A 24657-nucleotide genomic window follows, 5' to 3' on the forward strand; every position below is an offset into this window, starting at 1 on the left:
GCCACTACAACAGGTGCACCTGCTCGCCAGACACAACACAGATCTGCCAAAATACCTCCATTAAGTAATTTCGTAACTGTCAATTGCAACTAACTAAAAGGCAATTGTGTGTGCAATCAAACAGCTTGTTTTAATTTACTCCCTGTGTCTTGTGCATAACTGCATATATCAATATGCAATAAGCCACAGAAATACAGAGTTGCTGTTTCCAAAGCAACATCACATCACAACATCACAGTGTATCCTAAACACCTCATTTGGTTTGAGATGTGCGACCAGTTAATTTGACAGCGGCAGTTGTTTTTGCTATTTGGCTGTTGCAGTGCAGGTAGGAATACAGGAGACTTAAGGGCCAATTAGTTGAGTTCTGTCTCCCCAACTCATAACATTTCAGATGGGTTTCCCTTAGAAGGACTGGTACACAAAAAGAGGGAGTCAATTTGCAGGTGATACAGTACCTCAAGATGTTGCACTGCTTTTAAACCCTTATTCTCCGATTTTCCAAAGATAAATATGTACTGGAGACACGTACATTCAGCACCTCTTAACTCTGCATAGCTTTATGTTTACACGCCTCAGTACAGTACTGAATAACTGTTCATGTTGATACAAATTTACAACCTCATTGAGATTGATGACCTTCAAAATATGAATCCATTCAGTGATGTTTGGAGAGAGTGAGAGGACAGGGTCAAGGTCAAAGCCCCTTCTGTTGAGAGGCTTTCATATCTGATACTCATTTCATATGATAACTTATTCCATATTTCTTTGAACCAGTGTGAATAGGAACAATGAAACCTTGTGTGTCTTTAGAAGGATAGAGTTGAGATGTCTTTTGACAACAATGCTGAGAAAAAAAAGAGAAAAGTCCAGGCTTTCTTATGAGCCAGAAGAAAAAACATACTGTATTGCTAAAATCCACCAGTCTAAATCCCTGAGGGGTGGTATTTATCAAATCAGAGGAGCAGGCTCAGACAGATCATCAACTGATTAATCAATAATGATGAAGTTGGGCTATTTAGTGTTTGGGTTGCAATCATGTATAAAGTATTCATACCTGCAAGGTATTCCTAAATTATCTCCCTCTGAGATGATCTCTGAGCCTTTCATACCTTAAGGGAACATTTTGGCATTTCGTGTATGGTTAGTGAGAAAGTCCATATTGCAAATGTACGGTCCCTTACTAGACGTCCGAAAACGTTTGTAAAATTCGCGGTCAGCGTCGGGCCGTGCGGTAGGGCCGGACCTACCGGGAAGTCATCAAATGAACTTTGTCGGACATTCGGTTTCCGTTTTATAAAATAAACAAGTTTTGGACCATTTTTCCGCTATCCCGGAAATTCCCACAAGAGGGCATAAGGAATCATATGGCAATTTGGCAAAACATCACGAATCACGACGGGGCCTTATCTCGAAAACGGAAAATATTTCGAAGCCGAAACTTGGGGAGCGTAGGTTTGGCATAATGGGCAGTTGGCCCCGAACAAGATGGCGTCTAGGCCTCAACGGTTTTTGAGTTATGGCCATTTTTCTGGGATTAAAGGTCCAAAATGGAAATAGAGAAATTCTTTTTCCACTTCAGGTCAAAGTCAAGGAGCCTCCGGTGTCAATAAAAAAAGAACCAGCCATTTATCTATCGTCATTTAAGAGAAACGGAACAATGACAAATTGGTGATGTTCACAAATAGGCGTTTTTTTTTCAACGGTTACAGATCCAGTTGCAGGGTGTTCATACGAATCTTTTTAAAGTGTGAGGCGGAGCTCTGCGAGATTTCTGTGATTTTCTATGATTTTCTGAAATAACACACACATACTAAACCCTCCGTAAATAACTCAGTTCTTAACGTAAAGACTTAAAACTCAGGATTATGTAAAGGCATACCCCAATCAGGATATGAGTTTATTTATAGCTTCCTGTGCCAACCAGAAGTGCCTTAAATTGTGTCATAGTGGCTGTTTCCAAGGGTTAAAAAGGTCAGATCTTTTCAAAACTTCATATGTGTGATTAGGCAACCCCCATAAACTGTAAGTCAGTAATTTCTCCCAACAGATGTCAAAGAAAAGCTCTCACACACACACACACAGCAAGGATGGAGTGACAAAGTGCGTTGCTTAAAGACACAGAGAGCAGGCAATGGCGTAACCATAATCCCTAGGCCGTGCCGAATTCAACGAGATATCCCGCTTGACCGTAGCTCGCCCATTAGAATAGTAGAATAGTAGTGACCGTAGCTCGCCCATTAGAATAGTAGGCCCAAAATGAAGCCTGCCCCACAATGTCATTTGATTTTGGGTGACAGTGAGAGAACCGTTAGGGTGAGAAGAAAAATTCCACCACAGGAATGTTCCTAAGGTCCTCCCGATCTGTGCAAGCCTAACCTTGACCGTGTGGCATTAACCCTTAACAGTAAAACAGGGTTTTTTGATCTCACAGATTACAGTGACATCTCTCCCCATAGGAATACATTGCCTGCACCCCTAAATTCAACCTGAAGCCTATATGGGTTATGAATGCCGTATGAACCTGTCTTCGGTACCAGTCCATCAGGCCACTATGAGGTCTACCTGTGTTGATTCTAAGCTTCCTGGACCAACCGGAAGTGGTTAAAATGCCCCTAAAAGTGTATATCCATACCCTGCCTGCAGTTTGACAGACATCGTGCATTCAAGCCTGTGTAAATCAGTCAATTCTTAACGTAAAGACTTAAAACTCAGGATTCTGTAAAAGCATACCCCAATGAGGATATGTGTTGACTTATAGCTTCCTGTGCCAACCGGAAGTGCCATAATTGGTGTCTCAGGGGCTGTTTCGAAGGGTTAAAAAAGGCAGATCTGTCCAAAACTTCATATATGTGATTAGGCAACCCCCATGAACTGTAAATCAGTCATTTTTCCCCAAAAAATTCAAAGGAAAAAAAAATCACACTAAAACACAACTTGGAAGGAGGGACGTATTGGGGTGCGTAGAGACACAGTGGCTGCAATAGTTAGCTTTGTTCAAGCTAAAAAAGAACCGTCAGACCTAGAGTTCCGAAACTTTAGAAACCTGTTCTAGACCTCCGGTCGATGGTGCGTGGTGAGTTACGTGGCTCTAGAAGGTTCTCGGATTGAGAAACAGCCTCGTACATTTGCAATACCTTCAATTCATTTTGACCATTACGAAAATGACGACGTTTAGAAAAGTCTCAGAGACGCAAGGCTAGGTGCATTGAAACCGGCTCGGCCCATAGAGACGGACCCCAACGTTTCTGTCCGATAGCTCGTTCAAGGACCCCGTAGCAAGGCATGGAAAAAAGTGGATTTTCAGCACCAATTAGGGTTTTGCTCGGACACCAAATGACCTATCGAGCCGAAACTCGGGATTCGGGGTCGCCTCACATAGGCCTTCACATAATGTCCGAACTGGACCCGCAGCTAGAACGTAACTATGTGTTTTACCTTTTTATTATGTTTTAAACTGAAGGCGCTGTGAATTATGGGCCTGCTCTGACATATGTGATAGTTGGCTTCTAAATGAGTAGGAAAAAGTGGGTTTGGTGTCAATTGATATCAGTTTGGTGTCATAATGACATCTAATTGACTGATGGACACTGACTTGCTAGTTGACTTTTGTGCATTTGCAATATGTTTAAACGGAGAGGGACAATTACCAAAATGGCATTCTGAAATCAACACAAAAAATGGCATCACCATAGTCTCCAGACTGTGCCGAGTTCAACGAACTATCCCGCTTGACCGTAGCTCGCTCGGTCTAAGCGCAACGACCATTAGAAAAGTAGGCCCAAAATGAAGCCTGCCCCACAACGTCATTTGATTTTGAGTGACAGTGAGAGAACCGTTAGGGTGAGAAGAAAAATTTCACCACAGGAATGTTCCTAAGGTCCTCCCGATCTGTGCAAGCCTTGACCGTGTGGCATTAACCCTTAACAGTAAAACAGTGTTTTTTGATCTCACAGATTACAATGACTTCTCTCCCCATAGGAATACATTGCCTGCACCCCTAATTTCAACCTGAGGCCTATGTGGGTTATGAATGCCGTATGAACCTGTCTTCGGTGACAGTCCATCAGACCACTATGAGGTCTACCTGTGTTGATTCTAAGCTTCCTGGACCAACCGGAAGTGGTTAAAATGCCCCTAAAAGTGTATACCCATACCCTGCCTGCAGTTTGATAGACATAGTGCATTCAACCCTGTGTAGATCAGTCAATTCTTAACGTAAAGACTTAAAACTCAGGATTCTGTAAAAGCATACCCCAATGAGGATATGTGTTGACTTATAGCTTCCTGTGCCAACCGGAAGTGCCATAATTGGTGTCTCAGGGGCTGTTTCGAAGGGTTAAAAAAGGCAGATCTGTCCAAAACTTCATATATGTGATTAGGCAACCCCCATGAACTGTAAATCAGTCATTTTTCCCCAAAAAATTCAAAGGAAAAAAAAATCACACTAAAACACAACTTGGAAGGAGGGACGTATTGGGGTGCGTAGAGACACAGTGGCTGCAATAGTTAGCTTTGTTCAAGCTAAAAAAGAACCGTCAGACCTAGAGTTCCGAAACTTTAGAAACCTGTTCTAGACCTCCGGTCGATGGTGCGTGGTGAGTTACGTGGCTCTAGAAGGTTCTCGGATTGAGAAACAGCCTCGTACATTTGCAATACCTTCAATTCATTTTGACCATTACGAAAATGACGACGTTTAGAAAAGTCTCAGAGACGCAAGGCTAGGTGCATTGAAACCGGCTCGGCCCATAGAGACGGACCCCAACGTTTCTGTCCGATAGCTCGTTCAAGGACCCCGTAGCAAGGCATGGAAAAAAGTGGATTTTCAGCACCAATTAGGGTTTTGCTCGGACACCAAATGACCTATCGAGCCGAAACTCGGGATTCGGGGTCGCCTCACATAGGCCTTCACATAATGTCCGAACTGGACCCGCAGCTAGAACGTAACTATGTGTTTTACCTTTTTATTATGTTTTAAACTGAAGGCGCTGTGAATTATGGGCCTGCTCTGACATATGTGATAGTTGGCTTCTAAATGAGTAGGAAAAAGTGGGTTTGGTGTCAATTGATATCAGTTTGGTGTCATAATGACATCTAATTGACTGATGGACACTGACTTGCTAGTTGACTTTTGTGCATTTGCAATATGTTTAAACGGAGAGGGACAATTACCAAAATGGCATTCTGAAATCAACACAAAAAATGGCATCACCATAGTCTCCAGACTGTGCCGAGTTCAACGAACTATCCCGCTTGACCGTAGCTCGCTCGGTCTAAGCGCAACGACCATTAGAAAAGTAGGCCCAAAATGAAGCCTGCCCCACAACGTCATTTGATTTTGAGTGACAGTGAGAGAACCGTTAGGGTGAGAAGAAAAATTTCACCACAGGAATGTTCCTAAGGTCCTCCCGATCTGTGCAAGCCTTGACCGTGTGGCATTAACCCTTAACAGTAAAACAGTGTTTTTTGATCTCACAGATTACAATGACTTCTCTCCCCATAGGAATACATTGCCTGCACCCCTAATTTCAACCTGAGGCCTATGTGGGTTATGAATGCCGTATGAACCTGTCTTCGGTGACAGTCCATCAGACCACTATGAGGTCTACCTGTGTTGATTCTAAGCTTCCTGGACCAACCGGAAGTGGTTAAAATGCCCCTAAAAGTGTATACCCATACCCTGCCTGCAGTTTGATAGACATAGTGCATTCAACCCTGTGTAGATCAGTCAATTCTTAACGTAAAGACTTAAAACTCAGGATTCTGTAAGTGGCTATGTCAATCAAGACATGTGTTTACTTATAGCTTCCTGTGCCAACCGGAAGTGCCTTTAATTGGGTCACACTCTCTGTTTCAAAGGGTTAAAAAAGTCACATCTCTCGGTAACCCTTCTGAACTGTAAATCAGTCATTTCTCCCAACATATGTCAAAGAAAAGCTCCCTCACACACACACAGGAAGGATGGAGTGATAAAGTGCGGTGCTTAAATACACATAGAGCAGTAAATGGCATTACCATAATCCCTAGGCCGTGCCGAGTTCAACGAGATATCCCGCTTGACCGTAGCTCGCTCGGTCTAGGCGCAGCGACCATTAGAATAGTAGGCCCAAAATGAAGCCAGACATAGTGCATTCAACCCTGTGTAAATCAGTCAGTTCTTAACGTAAGGACTTAAAACTCAGGATTCTGTAAGAGCATACCCCACTGAGGATATGTGTTGATTTATAGCTTCCTGTGCCAACCGGAAGTGCCATAATTGGTGTCTCAGGGGCTGTTTCGAGGGGTTAAAAAAGTCTGATCTTTCCAAAACTTCATATGTGTGATTAGGCAACCCCCATGAACTGTAAATCAGTCATTTTTCCCCAAAAAAATCAAAGGAAAAATAAATCACACTAAAACACAACTTGGAAGGAGGGACGTATTGGGGTGCGTAGAGACAGACAGTGGCTGCAATGGTTAGCTTTGAAACAGCCTTGACAAACAGCCTTGTACATTTGCAATACTTTCAATTCATTTTTGCATCACGAAAATGACGACATTTAGAAATGTCCCAGAGTCGCAAGACTAGGTGCATTGTGAACGTCTCGGCCCATGTAGACAGACCCCAACGTTTCTGTCCGATAGCTCATTCAAGGACCCCGTAGCAAGTCATGGAAAATAGTGGATTTTCAGCACCAATTAGGGTTTTTCTCGGACACCAAATGACCTATCGAGCCGAAACTTGGGATTCGGGGTCGCCTCAGCTAGGCCAACACATAACATAAGAAATGGACCCGCAGCTAGAACGTAACTACGTGTTTTATGGTTTTTTATGGTTTGAACCGAAGGCGTTGTGAATTTTGGGCCAGCTCTGAAGTATGTAATGGTTGGCTACTAAACGAGTTGGAAAAAGTGGGTTTGGTGTCAGTTTGTATCAGTTTGGTGTCAGAATGATATCTAATTGACTGATGGACTCTTGTCCACTTGACTATTGTCCATTTGCAATATGTTTAAACAGTGAGGTACCATCACCAAAAGTGACATTCTGAAATCTACCCAAACGAGCGATTGAGATGAACCAGAATCACTGCAAAGCCATCCCGAGTTCATCGGGCCAGTCAATTTCACATTCCTGCAGGATTTTTAAAGCATGACAAATTCGTGATGGTACCTGCCCATTAAAACATATTGCAAATGCACAGTGACTTTGAAAAAGTAAGGAAACATAAACAAATGGACATAATGAAATCACCATTTTTTTTGGGGGGGGGGGGGTTACCAGTTGCACAACAATGCATGTGCATTTGCAATATGATTCTATAGTGAAAAAACATCACCAGAGTCACATTCTGAAATCAACCCTAACGAACGATTGAGATGAACCAGAATCACTGCAAAGCCATCACGAGTTCATCGGGCCAGTCAATTTCACATTCCTGCAGGATTTTTATAGCATGACAAATTCGTGATTGTACCTGCCCATTAAAACATATTGCAAATGCACAGTGACTTTGAAAAAGTAAGGAAACATAAACAAATGGACATAATGAAATCACAATTTTTTGGGGGGGGGGGTTACCAGTTGCACAACAATGCATGTGCATTTGCAATATGATTCTATAGTGAAAAAACATCACCAAAGTCACATTCTGAAATCAACCCTAACGAACGATTGAGATGAACCAGAATCACTGCAAAGCCATCACGAGTTCATCGGGCCAGTCAATTTCACATTCCTGCAGGATTTTTATAGCATGACAAATTCGTGATTGTACCTGCACATTGAAACATATTGCAAATGCACAGTGAAATTTGAAAAAGTAAGGAAACATAAACAAATGGACATAAGGAAATCACCATTTATTTTTGGGGGGTTACCAGTTGCACATTTCAGATCACCAGTTGCACGGAGGAAAATCACAATCTGCGACGGCCCCCATGGATAGAGGGCAGTAGTAGGGTACTCCCATAGCGGGCATGGATGACAGGAGTCCCGGTAAATGTATTTAAAACAGTATTTTAATTTTCGGGTTACCAGTTGCACATTTCAGATCACCAGTTGCACGGAGGAAAATCACAATCTGCATCCATCGTCATATTTTAAACTGTCCATAAAGCACTCAGGACGGCCCCCATGGATAGAGGGCCGTAGTAGGGTACTCCCATAGCGGGCATGGACAATAGGAGTCCCGGCAAATGCATTTACAACCATATTTTATATTTTTGGGTTACCAGTTGCACAACAATGCACGTGCATTTGCAATATGATTCTATAGTGAAAAAACATCACCAAATGGACATGATGAAATCAACACAACGAGTGATGGAAATGAACAACTATCACTGCCCGGCCATCCCGAGTTTATCAGTTCAGTCAATTTTGGCCGCCAAAAAATTTACTTTTGACTTTGACTTTTGACTTCCTATGAAATCATATTGCAAATGGACAAATCATATTCCTTATGCACAAGTAAAAAAAATAAAAAATGATAATAACATTTTACAAAAGTATATTCATACAGTTCTTACACATGATTAATTGTCTTAAAATCGAAACAATTTCGAAAAACGGTCCAGAAAGCACTTTTTTTAGTTTTTAAAGTTTAAAAAAAAAAAATCACATTTTCTATTTTTGACTTCCTATTAAATCATATTGCAAATGGACAAAACATATGCCTTATGCACAAGTAAAAAAAAATAATAAAATAATGATAATAAAATACGAATAAAGTATGTTGATACAGTTCTTATACGTGTGTAATTGACACAAAATTCGAAAGAATTTTGAAAAACGGTCCAGAAAGCACTTTTTAAGGGTGTGTGAAGTTTTTTATAAAATTTTGACATTTTTGACTTTTGACTTTTGACTTCCTATGAAATCATATTCCAAATGGAGAAAACATATGCCTTATGCACAAGTAAAAAAAAATATATATATATGATAATAAAGTATGACTAAAGTATGTTGATACAGTTCTTATACATGTGTAATTGACACAAAAATCGAAAGAAATTTGAAAAACGGTCCAGAAAGCACTTTTTTAAGGATGTGTGAAGTTTTTTACCAAATTTTGACATTTTTGACTTTTGACTTCCTATGAAATCATATTGCAAATGAACAAAACATATGCCTTATGCGCATGTAATTAAAAAAAAAAAAATTATGATAACAAAATTGGACAAAAGTATATTCATACAATTCTTACACATGTGTAATTGCCAAAAAAATCGAAAGAATTTCAAAAAACGGTCCAGAAAGCACTTTTTTAAGGGGTGATAAGTTTTTGACAAAAAAATCATTTTTTCAAAATTTTGCTTTTGGATGTTGACTTGGGTTGCATTTTCAATATGAAAAACCCCGGTGGAGCGCACTCGCCCCCTGTTGGATTTTTGAAGTGTTACAACTGGCAATTGCCATATGGCATTTGCAATATACTTTGCACGAATCAACGCCACATTGGGTGGTATTGGACATCATGTATATGGTTTGTCCAATGCCAATATGTTGCCATTCATTTTTGTCCATTTCAGGGGGGTATTCCCTTACTCCGGTAGAGCTCTTCCCAGGGAGGATCAGGGCTATGAGGGTCATTTATTAAAAGGCTGTAATTGAAGGCAGATTGCCCGAAGCTGGTCCGCGTGGGTCAGAGGGTCCACTGATTTCCTTTGCACCTTTGTTCTCAGCACCTTTCTTCAGCTAATCATTCAATGAGCATAAACAACACTCCACTACTGTATGTTTGGCAACCAAGTGATTGTTGGTTCAGATAAGGTATTGGTCCTGCTGATGTTATTTGTTGTGGAGGGTGATATTAAATACCTGAGTACGTCCAAGACTGTGTTACCCATTCTGATTTCCTTAAATACTGTGTGCATGAAGGGAGGGAGGAGAAAAACAAAATACAGGCATGTGAAAACACACCCTGCTATTCAGCTTTTCCTGTGTATTAATGATGACAAGTAAAGGTGCCTGCCCCTCGGAACAAACAGTAAACACAAAACCAGTCTAATGTAGGCCTTAATGAGAGAAAGACAGACAGTCACTTCACACACACGCTCACAAGCACACATGGGCATGTGCATACACACACACACACGGCCAAAGTCACTAATGAATCAGCGATAAAACATTCTATTCACAAAAGACCCTCTATTTTTTTATTTATCCGTTATTTTACCAGGTAAGTTGACTGAGAACACGTTCTCATTTGCAGCAACGACCTGGGGAATAGTTACAGGGGAGAGGAGGGGGATGAATGAGCCGAATGTAAACTGGGGATTATTAGGTGACCGTGATGGTTTGAGGGCCAGATTGGGAATTTAGGCAGGACACTGGGGTTAACATCCCTACTCTTACGATAAGTGCCATGGGATCTTTAATGACCTCAGAGAGTCAGGACACCCGTTTAACGTCCCATCCGAAAGACAGCACCCTACACAGGGCAGTGTCCCCAATCACTGCCCTGGGGCATTGGGATATATTTTTTTTAGACCAGAGGAAAGAGTGCCTCTTACTGGCCCTCCAACACTTCCAGCAGCATCTGGTCTCCCATCCAGGAACTGACCAGGACCAACCCTGCTTAGCTTCAGAAGCAAGCCAACAGTGGTAGGCAGGGTGGTATGCTGCTGGCATATGTCACTTACGTGAGAAGAGACAGACCAAGACGCAGCGGATGTTGAGTTATTTATTATAAAGTGAAACTAAGCAAAACTTAACAATAAATCAAATAAACTAACAACGAAACGTGACTACGTGGTGCACTTGCACAAAACACAAAATAATATCCCACAAACACAAGTGGGAAAAATGCTACCTAAATATGATCCCCAATTAGAGACAACGATTACCAGTTGCCTCTAATTGGGAATCATACAAATCACCAACATAGAAAATAAACTAGAACACCACATAGAAATAAAAAACTAGAATACCCCCCAGTCACGCCCTGACCTACTACACCATAGAGAAACAAGGGCTCTCTATGGTCAAGGCGTGACACTCTAACCCTTTCAGATAGTGCAGAAAGCCAGAGCTCCACAGCCAAATATCTCTGTCCCTCCCTCCCTCTCTCCAACTGCCATTATTCTGCTTAATGTTATGTTGTAAACTGAAGCATCATGGTGAAAGATAAACAAACAACGTGTCTCATCAGGTCTGAATGAAAGAGGGAGGAAAGAGAGAGGGGAGCTCGGCCTAGCCACAGTACATCACTGGTCAGTACACCACTGCCAAATGTGGAGAAAAAAAACTAGAAAATATCAGTTGTGACAGATTACACACCATCACATAAAATTGCTGTCAGGAGCTGTGTTTGGATGTCAACCACTCAAAAATACAACCTTAGAACCAATTCACTAAGGATGAATAGTCTGGAGGTAAAACAGTCATCCACTCCAGTCTTGAATGCAGCTGTGGGGCTGCTTCTCTATACCATCTGGCTGCCTCATATACAACTAAACAAAAAACAATCCTATAACATGACTTCTATTTCCTGGTTACTCAAACTGCCTAGCTACCCAAACTAACGTTTCTTCTCCACGATGAGCCTGGATATGCCTCTCACCTACGATTTCTAGAAAGTAAACACATTCTTGGTCCCAGAAACTGATGGGTTCGGCCAGAGCCAGCCTACATGATGACGTTATCAACTTTGATAGGTTAGATTTGTTAGATGCAATCCAATCACTGATTAATTTTCTTTTTACAACGCCCCTCATTTTGAAGTCACACAACAACTTGTAGGATGGCAGATTCAGACTGAATGTTCAGTACCAGTCAAAAGTTTAGACACACCTACTCATTCAAGGGTTTTTCTTTTTAATTTTTACTATTTTATTAATTATAGAATAATAGTCAAGACATCAAAACTATTAAATAACACATATGGAATCATGTAGTAACCAAAAAAGTGTTAAGCAAATCATAGTATATTTTATATTTGAGATTCTTCAAAGTAGCCACCCTTTGCTTTGCCTTGATAACAGCTTTGCACACTCTTGCATTCTCTCAACCAGTTTCATGATGTAGTCACCTGGAATTCATTTCAATTAACATGTGTGGCTTCCTAAAAGTTAATTTGTGGAATTCCTTTTTAATGCATTTGAGCCAATCAGTTGACACAAGGTATACCGAAGATAGCCCTATTTGGTAAAAGTAAATTTTGCTGCAGAGGATAAGTTCATTAGAAATTGCAGCCCAAATAAATGCTTCACAGAGTTCAAGTAACAGACACATCTCAACATCAACTGTTCAGAGGAGACTGCGTGAATCAGGCCTTCATGGTTGAATTGCTGCAAATAAACCACTACTAAAGGACACCATTAAGAAGAAGAGACTTGCTTGGGCCAAGAAACACCAGGAAATCAAATCAAATGTATTTGTCACATACACATGGTTAGCAGATGTTAATGCGAGTGTAGCGAAATGCTTGTGCTTCTAGTTCCGACAATGCAGTAATAACCAAGAGTAATCTAACCTAACAATTCCAAAACTACTACCTTATACACACAAGTGTAAAGGGATAAAGAATATGTACATAAAGATATATGAATGAGTGATGGTACAGAACAGCATAGGCAAGATGCTGTAGATGTTATTGAGTACAGTATATACATATGAGATGAGTAATGTAGGGTATGTAAACAAAGTGGCACAGTATAAAGTGGCTAGTGATACATGTATTACATAAGGATGCAGTAGATGATATAGTGTACAGTATATACATATACATATGAGATGAGTAATGTAGGGTATGTAAACATTATATTAAGTAGCATTGTTTAAAGTGGCTAGTGATATATTTTCCATCAATTTCCATCAATTCCCATTATTAAAGTGGCTGGAGTTGAGTCAGTGTGTTGACAGTAGCCACTCAATGTTAGTGGTGGCTGTTTAACAGTCTGATGGCCTTGAGATAGAAGCTGTTTTTCAGTCTCTCGGTCCCTGCTTTGATGCACCTGTACTTACCTCGCCTTCTGGATGATAGCGGGGTGAACAGGCAGTGGCTCGGGTGGTTGTTGTCCTTGATGATCTTTATGGCCTTCTTGTGACATCGGGTGGTGAAGCGATACGCCATCCCATCCGGTTTGCGCTTAGTGGGTCTATCATTGTTTTTTCAACGGGACAATGGCCCAACAAACCCCTAGGCTGTGTAAGGGCTATTTGACCAAGAAGGAGAGTGATGGAGTGCTGCATCAGATGACCTGGCCTCCACAATCACCCAACCTCAACCCAATTGAGGTGGTTTGGAATGAGTTGGACCGCAGTGTGAAGGAAAAGCAGCCAACATGCTCCGCATATGTGGGAACTCCTTGAAGACTTTTGGAAAAGCATTGGAAAAGCATTCCTCATAAAGCTGGTTGAGAGAATGCCAAGAGTGTGCAAAGTTGCCATCAAGGCAAAGGGTGGTTATTTTGAAGAATCTAAAAGCTATTTTGATTTGCTTAACACTTTTTTGGTTACTACATGATTCCATATGTGTTATTTCACAGTTTTGATGTCTTGTAGAATACAATGTAGAATATAGTAAAAATCAATAAAAACCTTGGAATGAGTAGGTGTGTCCAAACTTTTGACTGGTACTGTATGTAGCAATCGATGGAGCAGAGGAAGTTGCCCCTAAATGTTTTGTGAGGGAAATGCCGTAAATTAAGAGGACTATGTATTTTGAAAGATGAGATGTTGAGGATTAAAATAAATACCGCTTTGATGTCATCATAAAACCCATGTCATGTACAGTTTGAATGTTTATGATCATTATGTTTGATGTACAGTTACAAGATGACATGGCGTCATACCCCGGGTTGTTATGAACAGAATGAGCCTATGTTTGTCTCTGTGAAGAAAATTTGCTGTTGCACATGCACCTGAGTGCAACAAATGCACAACAAAATGATGATCGGTTTCCTTGAATTGCATTGCAAAAGCTGTGCAGACATTGGAGAGGTGGAGAGGCCACTTGGAGACACTAGTTAGCCCTCTCACTCAAACCCTTGTAATTGTTTGGTCACCTACTCCACATTTTCCATCAATATGCTTAGCATGTTACTGAATGTATCCAGAGTATTTCCAGATTTTGTTATCAAGAAATGTGGCATTAAATGTAAAATGCACATAAAACCAACAGTGTAATGTTTGGATTCAGTCTTGTGTCAGGTGAACAGTTTTGTCCTTTCTTTTAGTCTAATCATTTCCCCATAATCTCCCTTTCAATTGCTACCATGGATATGCATCTGCTTTTATAAGAAACATTTCAATTTACCCCTTTCCATGAGTGTTAAGGGTTAAAGGGTAGGTGACATAAACATAACCACGTGTAACATATGGATTTGAATTAGTATACACATTAAAATTCCCAATGAAAAGTTATACCTCACTTTTATATTTTTTTTAGTTAATACATCAAACCGATCAAAATTCAGAAGAATGCCGAAGTCATGTCGGAAAATGTTTTTCCCAGTGTGTGATATAATGTGGAGGAACCGGCAAGTCAGCCTTTTCCCTATAATGTAAAAGCCAAGAGAAATAACTTCAAATGTATAACTTGAAATGAAACCAAATAATTTGCATGACTGCTGATTTCAATAAGATTTTCTGCCAATTTACAAGCAAATACTTTATAAATGTATTGTTACAAATCAGCTTGCAAGGTTGCTAGCCAACTAGGCAACTAACGTTAACCCTACTAGCCTGCTAACGTTACGTTAACACTGCATGAGTCAGCCAGTTGCTATCAACACCTAGCTTACAGCTACATTAAAGTAAGCCAAGGTTTTGGAAAATCAATAATGGTTATTTTGGAAATACATCCAACCAGTTATCAAATAATGTTTCCGGTATATGCATTTATCTTAGCCAGCAAGCCAGTCATCCAGCCAGCTAGTGAGTTATCCAACCAGCATGGGAGACATAGCTAAGTAATATGACAGAAATCAACACCAACTAGTCTAGCAAAGGCAGGAACCCACAGAAACACACACAAAAAGGCAGCAGGGAGAGTTAGCTAATCCAATTGACATATAGTGAGCTAAATCCAAAGTAGATAGACTACAGAGACAATAATACAAAGTTGACCAAACAAATTTGCGGGTGAAAAACAAATAAAGAACATACGAAGTACTAGCTAAACAATTAGAGCAGGCAGGAATTATTTTCAACTTTCCTTTTGAGCCAGAGGCAAGCCTGTCAGTGGTGCAAGGAGAAGTCAGAGCTACATGGAATGGAAAAGCAGAGCAGGATCAAGTGGCTCCCACGTGTGGGGAATCTGATTGGTTGTTTACATCATACCTCCTCGTGATTGGTGGATTGTAGCGCACCACTGCCAACACTCGGTCTGTATGGCTAGTGGTTACGTTAGCCAGCTCGAGCTTGTTAACGCAGAGTAGTATCCATATGACGTTGAGAATTAATGCAAAACATAACTTTGTTTGTAGTTATAGGTAACCAGATTGTGACTACAACTAAGTTAAGTTAATAAGTCTTTGACCACACTGTATTGTTAATTTGATGAGTAACACATCATGCTTCCTACCCTTAAGTCAGTGCCAGCGCCTACATTCTGATATAGGATGCATTGATATGTACTGAACCTGTCCATGGGGCGACGCACAATTGGCCTAGTGTCGTCCGGGTTAGGGAGGGTTTGGCAGGTAGGGATATCCTTGTCTCATCGCGCACTAGCGACTCCTGTGGCGGGCCGGTCGCAGTGCACGCTAACCAGGTCTCCAGGTGCACAGTGTTTCCTCCGACACATTGGTGCGGCTGGCTTCCGGGTTGGATGCGCGCTCTGTTAAGAAGCAGTGCGGCTTGGTTGGGTTGTGTTTCGGAGGCTTTCGACCTTCGTCTCTCCCGAGCCCGTACGGGAGTTGTAGCGATGAGACAAGATAGTAACTACTAACAATTGGATACCACGAAAAGGGGGTACAATTTAAATAATAAATTGATGTGATTGATGTCAACATGGAAAGGTGCATTCAAGCCATTCCACATAGGGGTTTGGTTACTCCGGTTGTGATGTTTTATTCAAATCAGGCTTGTGTTTCGAGTCTATGTGCAGCAGTCTATCAACCCTATGATACAAAGTTATAGACTAATTAAATATACCAGCGCAATTGATATTTCCTAGGGATCAATGCAAGAGTGGGATTTGTTAATTAAATCCCTGATAATGTATTACTCATCATAAACATTTCCCACTGTTTGAGCACAGTGAGATGTTGAGAAAATTTTTGCGGTCTGACAGATACATTTCGGGGTGCAGAAATTCTAAAGCTGAGCAGCATACAGTGGAGCATGTGGCAAATGCTTTATTGTTTGTATTTGACTCATCATCACTAGGTATCTTTCCATCTTTCTAATCCAATGCTGAATAATTACAACAAAAAACATATAGAAATTGATGCTGCTTGAGCAAGGCAAATAAACCTGCAGTTGCCATAACAACCATAATACATAACGTGAGCCCTGAAGGAGATACATTGAATGACACCACAGAGGCACAATATTACACTGTAAAGGGGACACAACAGGGCAAAAGAGATCATAAGGACATGGCAAAATGCTCAACCATTTTAGGTTTAAGACTTGCTGCTACTACAATCTGTCCCTATACATTTTAAATTGATGGATTATAACCAAACATTGATGGATTATAACCAAACATGAGTTAAATTGGTGGAACATTCTCACTCACAGGTATAACCATATAACCTCAATATGCCTCAAAATATGTTAATGACTAGAAACAACAATATCATGCACCCACAATTGCAGTGGTTCTCACCGGTGTGCTTACTTGTGAGCGCTAGTGCCTGTCAGATAATACATGAAAGGGCACATGGTGTATTGTTGTTGTTGTTTCAAGTCCAGTGTGCTCAGGCTGTTGTTACATTTGTATGATTTGAGGGGCGCGCATCACAAGCAAAGTAATTTTAATAATTTTACTTCTTCTATGAAAACCATTATCATAGGCAAGTCTGATTAGGCTTAGCCAGAGAGGTAGAATTTGTAATATATGACTCGTGGCTTAGCTACACCACAGCCTCTGCAAAAGCTGCAGCACCCCCTGAAAAATCGGAACAAAAAATCTTAATACATTTTATTTTTTTAAACCCAAAAGTGGTCCTTTTTCCTATTTTACCAGAGCTACATGTTTTTCTTTCTGTTTCATATTCACAGGACTCTCTTAAAGAGGTACACACAAATACACCATCATGAGTAAAAAATGGTGAAAACTATGAAAATTCTTAAAAATAAACCATATTTTATCTTAAAAAAATTGTCACAGAAAAAATATGATTTGCAGTATGGATCAGATGAGATGGAGGTCATTACCAATAATAGGGAAATTGTAGATGTGCTGCAGAATTGTATATCCCATCAAGGGGTGCCATAGTTCAAAAAAGGTTGGGAACCAATGCACTAGTGGTCAAAAGGTTTTTGGCGTTCCAAAGATATGGTACGGTACTGTATTCTGTGGGGTGGAAATACAGTACCATTCGAAATACAGTAATTATTTCCCGCCCACAAAATGTTCACACAATGCACCATAATTTATAGTATGCCGCAGTAAAACATTTGGGTATTTTACTGTTGATGATACCCTAAGTTACAGTATAAATTACAGTTTTCCATTAAATTGTACAGTACTTGAACTGACGGCATGGATCTGAAGGACATCTCTTCTACTTGAACCTACAGCATGGTACAGGAAGCACACGGCCCATCTCCTGTGTTCTGCTCCCCGGTGCTTCATCATAGTACTTGTTAGCAGTAGATTAAAGACATGCTCTGGAACTTTGACGACTAGTAGTTTAGTTCTTATTGGAACTAGTTTAGTTCTTACAGGCATCATCTATGAGCAGAATTTTATAAAATCTCAATTAGTCACGAAATCCCTAGTTTGGAAGCGACTGTTTACTGGAAGCTGTGCATCGCCATTTTCCCCCACCTGGGCCAGCCTAGCAATTCGAGTTCCATCCAATAAGGTTCAGTTCTTCGCTATTTGAGTGACAGCTAGTGAGATGCACACACAGCAGAGTGAGAGAGAGAGCAATGACGTGGTGCACATATCTGCACATATGTGACATGCAGTAGTAGTACACCATTTTGGGGAACACTTTTGGGTTGTGAGCACTACTTTCAGAACTACTGGCTAAAAAGTATACATAACTACTGGAGAATCTCTTTAAGAGGGAGTCTTAGAGTGTGTGCCACGACAGACAAGCCACACTCCACTCCTCGGGCATTGTCTATCAATCGGCTGCTGGGGAAGAGGAGAGTCTGACACACTTAGAGATAGCAAGGTAACCGCAGGCCACAGCCCCCTGCCTGCCCTCTGCTCCCTGTGGTGGGACTGATTGCTTGTCTCAATCATCCTTTCCACACTCCCATCCCTTTCAACCTCTCTCTTCTTGCCTCTATCCACTCCTCCGTCTCTCTTTCTCTGGCACCTCAACTCCTCTCACTTGTCTGATCTGCTTGTGTGGGCCGTCAAATCAGCAGTCCTAACCTTGCCTGGAAAGGCTGGAAGTCCATACATTGAAATAGTAATGAATTATTCTGCACAAAATCAACCTATTAATAATTATTAGGCTATGTGTCTGGCAATGCTATTGCATGACCCTCTTAGAAACAGTAGTCCCAATTGAAGTGGAATAGGAGATACTGCGTAACACGTAGCTTTCCTGAGTTCTGAGTGTGCTGCAGCACCACTGTTGGGCAATTGTGGACATGTGGTCCCAAGGTGACACAATTCGAGAGCTTGTTACGGTTATAATTGGCAATATGTCATGATTGACATAGCCTTGTTCTGTTCAATGTTCTCTACCTATGTAGTATTCTAAATACCCCAATTCATGTTATTAAGTACAAAAGAATACAATACAAAAATTGCTGTCACCATTCAAACCAATAAGGGTTTGGAACTTTAAAGCCAATATCTCAGAATGATATTTTTGCAGATAGAACCTTATCAGCCCAAGCTCTCAAAGTTGTTTTTACTGGAGGCATCTGTTCTATATTGTGTCTGTGGTGTAAGGCCTTACTGCTGGACACATCCAAAGTAAAAACCTCTACATCAACAAACGTTTCATATCTGTCAGACATTCCTACTGTATATATAATGTATGTGCCCAAGGCAAAGAGCTACGCTACAAGACAAATCATGCTATTAATGTGCTTCAAGTTGTACGTCAGGCAAACAATTATGTTCCTGTAGCTTCAGTGTAAGCAATGAGATGTGATTGATGTGTTTTGAAAGTACACTTTGGGGATAGCATTTGGCAAATTGGCACTAAGCGTATTCTGTGCGGTACAGTGAGGAGTGTACATGAAAGCATACCTGAGGGATATAAGTGTGTTGTATAAATGGGGGGTTATAACATAAACACTGGTAGCTACAAGGCTGAGTCTGGCTCCAAAATGAGCTTTGTGATGTTTAATAGCTCACTAAATCATGCATTCGAGTGTTTGCTATTTGGGGCATCAGCCATTTGGAGACATTTTGGAGCAAGGCACCCCTCTCTGTCCATACAGGATACAGCTGAGTAGAGTTCAACTGCTGATTGAAATAGAAATGACCATGAAATGACAGGAGAGCCTAGTGACGGCAGGCCATCCGTGAAATTACATCAACAACTCCCTTATTGTAATTACATTTGGTTAAATGGGTAAGCAAAGTGGGGGTGTAATGCAATTAACATGTAATTGACATCCTGGCCGGGTTGATGCAAATCCATTTTGTTCACACTGTAGCCTCAAAAATGTCTCAATGGATTTTCACCTACATTGCTACATCATAAGTAGCCCCTTGGATTTCTTCACATTTTATGTTGTTAAAAAGTGGGATTAAAATAGATTTAATTGTCCATTTTTGTTGTCAACGATCTACCCAAAATATTTTGTAATGTCAAAATGGATTTTTGTTATCCTAAATTGTATTAACACTAATAAAAAGTACCTTGATTAGATAAGTATTCGCCCCTTGAGCCAATACATGTTAGAAAGAGCTTTTGCAGCGATTACAGCTGTGTCTTCTTGGGTAAGTCTAAGAGCTTTGCACACCTGAGTAATGCAATATTTGCCCATTATTATTTTCTAAATTTCTCAAACTCTGTCAAGGTGTTGGGGATGATGGCTAGACAGCAATTTCCAAGTCTTGCCATATATTTTCAAGCAGATTTAAGTCAAATCTTTGTCACTCAGTCTTCTTGGTAAGCAACTCCTGTATAGATTTGGCTTTGCGTTATAGGTCTGGTGTAAAGAAAACTGAAGCAGGTTTTCCTCTAGGATTGTGCATGTGCTTAGCTCCATCCCGTTTATTTTAATCAGTCTTTGTCAGTCTTTGTCGATGTCAAGCATACCCATACCACGATGCCGCCACCACACCATGCTTCAATTTCAGTTACTCAGCGATGTGTTGGATTTTCTCCAAACATAAGGCCTAGCATTTAGGCCAAAAGGTGTATTCCTTTGCCATTACTTTTTTCCCCAGTATTACTTTAGTGCCTTGTTGCATAAAGGATGCATGTTTTAGAAGATGTTTATTCTGTATATTCCTATCCTATTCTTTTCACTCTGTCACGTTCTGACCTCTATTTCTGTTGTTTTGTATTTATTTAGTATGGTCAGGGCGTGAGTTGGGTGGGCAGTCTATGTTTGTTTTTCTATGTTTTGGGGCATTTCTATGTTTTCGGCCTAGTATGGTTCTCAATCAGAGGCAGGTGTCATTAGTTGTCTCTGATTGAGAATCATACTTAGGTAGCCTGGGTTTCACTGTGTGTTTGTGGGTGATTGTTCCTGTCACTGTGTTTGGTGTCACAGGATAGGACTGTTTTGCGGTTTCACATTTCTTGTTTTTGTTAGTTTGTTCATGTGTAGTGATTTATTAAAACATGAATAACCACCACGCTGCGCTTTGGTCTGCTTCTCTTCCTCCTACAGACGAACGCCCTTACAGAATCACCCACCAACCAAGGACCAAGCGGCGTGGTAAACAGAGGCAGCAGCAACAGCAGCAGCAGCAAAATCAGCAGTGGGAGAGGCTGCACTACTTGGAGAGATGGACTTGGGAGGAGATTCTAGACGGGAAAGGACCCTGGGCAGAGCCAGGAGAATATTGCCGCCCCAAGGCCGAGCTGGAGGCAGCAAAAGCAGAGAGGCGGCATTATGAGGAACTAGCACGGCAGAGCGGATGGAAGCCCGAGAGTCACCCCCAAAAATTTCTTGGGGGGGGGGCACAGGGGGAGTGTGGCAGAGTCAGGAGTCAGACCTGAGCCAACTCCCCCCGTTTATCGTGAGGAGCCAAGGAGGAGCTCAGAACCAGAGCTGGTGTTGGAGGTGAGCGAAGCAGAGACTGTGAAGGAGTTAATGGGGAAATTGGAGGAGAGTGATATGAGGGACTTGCTGGTTTGGTGCATGAGGCACGACATTCGCCCGACGGAGCGTGTCAGGGATTTAATGGCACCGGGGTCAGCTCTCCATACTCATCCTGAGGTGCGTGCGAGGGGTCTGGTGAAGACTGTGCCAGCCTCACGCACCAGGCCTCCTGTGCATCTCCCTAGCCTTGCACGTCCTGTGCCATCTCAGCACTACAGTGCTCCTAGCAGTGCTAACTGTGGCGGGCGTGGTGCTGGTCAGGCACCGTGTTATGCAGTTGTGCGCACGGTGTCCCCAGTACGCGTGCTTAGCCCGGTGCGCTACATCCCAGCTCCCCACATCTGCCGGGCTAGGGTGAGGATCCAGCCAGGGCGGTTGGTGCCAGCCCTGCTCTCAAGATCTCCAGTACGCCTTCACGGTCCGGTCTATCCGTCACCACCTCCACGCACCAGCCCTCCGGTGGCAGCCCCCCGTACCAGGCTGTCTCTCCGGCCCATCCTTACAGGGGCTTCCTCCTGTCCGGCGCCTCTGCCGGAGTCTCCCGCCTGTCCGGCGCCTCTGCCGGAGCCTCCCGCCTGTCCGGCGCCTCTGCCGGAGCCTCCCGCCTGTCCGGCGCCTCTGCCGGAGCCTCCCGCCTGTCCGGCGCCTCTGCCGGAGCCTCCCGCCTGTCCGGCGCCTCTGCCGGAGCCTCCCGCCTGTCCGGCGCCTCTGCCGGAGCCTCCCGCCTGTCCGGCGCCGCTGCCGGAGTCTCCCGCCTCTCCGGCGCTACCAGGGCCTTCCTCTTCTCCAGCGTTGCCGGAGCTTCCCGTCTGCCCAGCGCCAGCTGAGCTTCCCGTCTGCCCAGCGCCAGCTGAGCTTCCCGTCTGCCCAGCACCAGCTGAGCCTCCCGTCTGCCCAGCGCCGCCAACGCCGCCCGTCTGCCCGACGCCGCCCGTCTGCCCAGCGCGGCCAGCGCCGTCCGTCTGCCCAGCGCCGCCAGCGCCGTCCGTCTGCCCAGCGCCGCCAGCGCCGTCCGTCTGCCCAGCGCCGCCAGCGCCGCCCGTCTGCCCAGCGCCGCCAGCGCCGCCCGTCTGCCCAGCGCCGCCAGCGCCGCCCGTCTGCCAGGAGCCGCCAGTGCCGCCCGTCTGCCAGGAGCCGCCAGTGCCGCCCGTCTGCCAGGAGCCGCCAGTGCCGCCCGTCTGCCAGGAGCCGCCAGTGCCGCCCGTCTGCCAGGGGCCGCCAGTGCCGCCCGTCAGCCAGGGGCCGCCAGTGCCGCCCGTCAGCCAGGTGCCGCCAGTCAGCCAGGGGCCGCCAGTGCCGCCAGTCAGCCAGGGGCCGCCAGTAAGCCAGGGGCCGCCAGTGCCGCCAGTCAGCCAGGGGCCGCCAGTGCCGCCAGTCAGCCAGGGGCCGCCAGTGCCGCCAGTCAGCCAGGGGCCGCCAGTGCCGCCAGTCAGCCAGGGGCCGCCAGTAAGCCAGGGGCCGCCAGTGCCGTCAGTCAGCCAGGGGCCGCCCGAGCAGCTGCCCCTCTGTCCCGAGCTGCTGCTATCGCCCCTCTGTCCCGAGCTGCTATCGCCCCTCTGTCCCGAGCTGCTATCGCCCCTCTGTCCCGAGCAGCTGCCCCTCTGTCCCGAGCAGTTGTCCCTCTGTCCCGAGCAGCTGCTTCACCTCTGTCCCGAGCTGCCCCTCTGTCCCGAGCAGCCCCTCTGTCCAGTGGGGTCATTGAGAGGGGTGGCCATGGTGAGTAAGCCAGGGAGGCGGACAATAAGGCGGACTAAGACAATGGTGAAGTGGGGTCCGCGTCCCGCGCCAGAGCCGCCACCGCGGACAGACGCCCACCCAGACCCTCCCCTATAGGTCAAGGTTTTGCGGCCGGAGTCCGCACCTTTGGGGGGGGGGTACTGTCACGTTCTGACCTCTATTTCTGTTGTTTTGTATTTATTTAGTATGGTCAGGGCGTGAGTTGGGTGGGCAGTCTATGTTTGTTTTTCTATGTTTTGGGGCATTTCTATGTTTTCGGCCTAGTATGGTTCTCAATCAGAGGCAGGTGTCATTAGTTGTCTCTGATTGAGAATCATACTTAGGTAGCCTGGGTTTCACTGTGTGTTTGTGGGTGATTGTTCCTGTCACTGTGTTTGGTGTCACAGGATAGGACTGTTTTGCGTTTTCACATTTCTTGTTTTTGTTAGTTTGTTCATGTGTAGTGATTTATTAAAACATGAATAACCACCACGCTGCGCTTTGGTCCGCTTCTCTTCCTCCTACAGACGAACGCCCTTACACACTCTGTCAGTTGGGTCATTATTGTGGAGACACTACAACGTTGTTGATTCATTCTCAGTTTTTAACCGTTGAACTAGCTGTTTTAAAATCACCTCATGGTCAAATCCCTGAGCAGTTTCCTTCCTGTCCTGCATCTCAGTTCAGGAACACTGTGTCTTTGATGTGTCTGGGTGGTTCAATACATAATCCACAGAATAATTATTAAATTGGCATGCTTAAATAAATATTAAATGTCTGATGTGTGAGGCTATGGATGAGCTCCCTGGTCTTTGTAGTTGAATATGTGCTCGAAATTCAATACTTGACTGTGTGGCCTTACAGATGTTGTGTATAAACAGGGCAATCATGTCAACCCCTATTATTTCACACAGAGTGAGTCCATGTTACTTATTATGTGATTTGTTAAGCCACATTTTACTCATGGACTAATTTAGGCTTGCCTAAACAAAAGGGGGTGAATACTTATGCAACGGCTATATTTTAGTTATATCATTTTTAGTCATTTGTAAAGATTTGTATGATTTTCTTTTCACTTTGACATTGTCATATTTTGTATAAAGTGTAAGAACACAACATGGCCAAAGGTATGTAGACACCTGCTCGTCTAACATCTCATTCCAAAATCATAGGCATTAATATGGAGTTGACCCCCCCTTTGCTGAAATAACAGCCTCCACTCTTCTGGGAAGGCTTCCCCTAGACGTTGGAACATTGTTGTGGGGCTTTCTTCCTTTCAGCCACAAAAGCATTAGTGAGGTCGGGCACTGATGTTGGGTGATTAGGCCTGGCTCGCAGTTTGTGCACAGGGGCATTGTCATGCTCAAAGAGAAAAGGGCCTTCTCCAAACTGTTCTGGAAGCACAGAATCGCTTAGAATGTTATTGTATGCTGTTGCTTTAAGATTTCCGTTCACTGTAACTAAGGGGCCTAACTCGAACCATGAAAAACAGCCCCAGAAAATTATTCCTCCTCCACCAAAATGTACACACTATGAATTGGGGCAGGTAGCGTTCTCCTGGAATCCGCCAAACCCAGATTTGTCCA

The 24657-nt window shown here is 43.3% G+C and overlaps 1 protein-coding gene across 1 annotated transcript in view; it reads right to left on the bottom strand.

The window, feature by feature from the left end:
• Positions 1–24657, bottom strand: part of LOC110528967 (rho guanine nucleotide exchange factor 10-like protein) — a 153408-nt gene that overhangs the window by 92920 nt on the left and 35831 nt on the right.

The sequence above is a fragment of the Oncorhynchus mykiss genome, chromosome 7, assembly GCF_013265735.2.
Source record: "Oncorhynchus mykiss isolate Arlee chromosome 7, USDA_OmykA_1.1, whole genome shotgun sequence".
Classification (NCBI taxonomy): Eukaryota; Metazoa; Chordata; class Actinopteri; order Salmoniformes; family Salmonidae; genus Oncorhynchus; species Oncorhynchus mykiss.